Source organism: Octopus bimaculoides, chromosome 1 (genome assembly GCF_001194135.2).
Source record: "Octopus bimaculoides isolate UCB-OBI-ISO-001 chromosome 1, ASM119413v2, whole genome shotgun sequence".
NCBI classification, from domain to species: Eukaryota; Metazoa; Mollusca; class Cephalopoda; order Octopoda; family Octopodidae; genus Octopus; species Octopus bimaculoides.
The window spans coordinates 157,781,409-157,784,668 of NC_068981.1; positions in this window are offsets into that span (position 1 = coordinate 157,781,409).

Sequence of the window (3,260 nt, forward strand, 5' to 3'; positions counted from 1 at the left end):
TAGATAGAAAGATAGATAGATAGATAGACAGATAGATAGATAGATAGATAGAAAGATAGTCATGTCAGAATAATAGTAGACTTGTAAAATAGGACGTGTGCGTTCAATAATGTAATAATACAAAGAATATATATACATGTATACACACATATATGTACATACTTACATCTACATGTGTATATACATGCATATCAGGGTACAGGACGTTAGAACAATAAACTACAGGTGTCTGTGTTTGTCCCCAACCATCACTTGACAACCGATGCTGCTGTGTTTACGTCCCTGTAACTTAGCGGTTCGGCAAAAAGACACCGATAGAATAAGTACTAGGCTTACAAAAGAATAAGTCCTGGGGTCGATTTTCTCGACTAAAGGCGGTGCTCCAGCATGGCCGCAGTCAAATGACTGAAACAAGTAAAAGAGTAAAAGATATATATATATATATATATATATTATATATACATGTGTGTACGTATATTGTTGTGTATGTTCATATTTATGTTACTGTACATATGTCACTGTGCATGTATGTGTGTGAGTGTGTGTGTGTGCGTGTGTACGTGCGCGCACGCGAGCGTGCGTGTGCGCACGCAAGTGTGCGTGTGCGTATGTTTTATTTGTAAGGACATGAATGTCAGAAAATGCAATCGGGAGTTTTTAAGAAAAAAAATTTAGTAAGAATGGAATGTGAGGAATGTGTGATAAGTTGTACTTCATATATATCAAAGCACGACAGAACCATAGAATAAGAGAATGACATTCTGGCATATATATAGCAAAATAAAACAAATCCAGGCTTCCTTCAACAAACAAGTGTTTTTTTACAAGAGTAGCGAAAGTAGTTAAATTTTATTGTGTATTTCCTCACGGGAGAGACGGGTGTAAGGGAGAAAGAAAGAAAGAAAGAAAGAAAGAGAAGTGAGAGAGTTAAACGAAATGGAAAAATAGACGCAGATATCAGGTTGGTGATTTGTGGGTAAAAGCATGACGATGTTATAGTATCATTAGCTGGATCGTGAGATGATTTATCATGGAGGATTCATTAAACTAAATTTAACTGATGAAAATAGAGAGTGAAGCGAGAAGTGAGATATGTGTACGTCTTTCTTCTGCGTGTCTGTCTGTGCGTCTGTGATTGTGTGTGTTTGCCTATCTGTCTGCATTTATGTATATGTGTAGGTATCTATGTATGTGTGTGCGTGTGAGCGTTTGATTAAGTATGTGTTGGAGTATATCTATCTATCTATCTATCTATCTATCTATCTATCTATCTATCTATCTATCTATCTATCTATCTATCTATAGTAAAATGGGCTCCACGTAAGTTGGCTATTTTTGCATGTCTAAAATTTTTTATTTTCGAATATTTTGTTTAAAACTTGATTAACATTTACATAGGATTTCGCCCTTCAGTGGGCGAAATTTCCAAAAACTTTGAAGGTTTTCGTCGTTTCATTTTAGCCATTTTTCTCTTCGAATATGGTGACTGGAAACCACGAGGCCAGCGCGCAAGTCATGCGGAACGCTAGCGAGGCGCCAAAAACAACCGAGGAAGAATTTCCTAGCCTCCCCCTACCACTAGTTGCTGAACCTGACAGTTTGAGCGCCTCTTAACCCCCACCCCTGGAAGAGCGAATGGCAGCAGCGCGAGTGTCGCGTTGCTCTCGAGCAACTATGCTGTCTCGGACCGACCTTGAGCGACTGCATCACAACCAAAGCCTTCTATAGGGGGTTAGTGGAGGGGAGGTACGACGACGATCTCGAGGCGAACCTGGGCGTCGACGAGGAATACCTGATCCGCCCGTTCAAGACGACTTTCGGATCAGGACCTATGGACAACTTCCAGAGATCCCTGGTCTGGCAGTGCTACCGAGAAGCGCTACCCGTTCGGTATAAGCTTGAGAAACACTGGGCCAACCTGCCCGAGATGCAGTCAGAGGGGCGAAACCGTTCTGCACGCACTCGTGCAGTGTCCAACCATTTCCGACCTGTGGGCCTATGTCGAACGACGGCTATCGCGTGTGAGACGAGTCAGTTTATCAGCCGAGTCTATCGTTATTATTGTCTCGCCTCCTTCCTTCAAACGGGAAAGAAGAGCCATTTTTATCGTACTTGTGGCTATGGCAAAAGAATGTGTATGGTGGACTCTGGTCAACCTCTCGCCAACTTCTTCAAGCATCACTTGAAAATGAAAGTGAGAGGAGAGAGGAAAGTTTTGTCTAGTAAAATTTTTCAATAAAAGATGGGTGAATGTAGCAAAGATGGCACGTGTGAATGACGGAGCCACCTTGAGCATAATCCTATGAACGAGGAAACGAAAGAAAAAAAGAGAGTCACTGTCATGTGTCTTTGTCGGATATTATTGCTCGAGGTTACCGTGGTCTTTTCCGAAGGCTTTTCTTTCCACGGATAAACCTAATCTGTTTTTTTTTCCTTTTTGTTACATTTACAACATTTTCTGTGATACACGATCCCTTTCGATCGGCGCATTTTTTTCTTTTTCACGATCCCTTTTGATCGAAATTTTATTTTTCTCCTTTTTCTTTCTTCAAAAGAAAAGCTCTACATTGTATTTTGTCCCCTCTGTGTTCGGCCCTGTATCTTCCAACAAAATATCATAGGAAATTTCCAAACTAGTTATCAGCAATCCCACACACAAATTTTATCATTATCATTATTATTACTATTACTATTATTATTATTATTATTATTATTATTATTATTATTATTATTATTATTATTATTATTATTATTATTATTATTATTATTATTATTACGATAGTGCATGCTAATTTAATTAGTAGGTATTTTATTTTGATGTTTGGTGACAACAAGTTTCTTCAAATTTCAAGAATCTTCGTTAGTATACTTGCAGAGTATAGGATGGTATTTTTCTGCAGGTCGTCAATGTAAGTTTCAATTCCAATTTCTTTCAGTCTTTTAGGTAGCATTTTGTGTGTTATCCCAAGTGCACCAATTACTTCAGGATTAATTATTGTCTTGGTCTTCCACAGTCTCTTCAGCTCTCTCTGGTTAGATCCCGATCTTTCTCATTTTTTTTTTTTTCAATTTCTTTGGTATCAACTCTGCTATCATAAGGAATTGTAAAACCTATGATCTTACACTCTTTGTTAATTTTGTCTTCTATGATCATATCTGGTCTCGTTGCTTCAATAGTATCTATTTATCTATCTGTCTGTCTTTCTATCTGTCTGTCTGTCTGTCTCTCTCTCTCTCTCTCTCTCTCTCTCTCTCTCTCT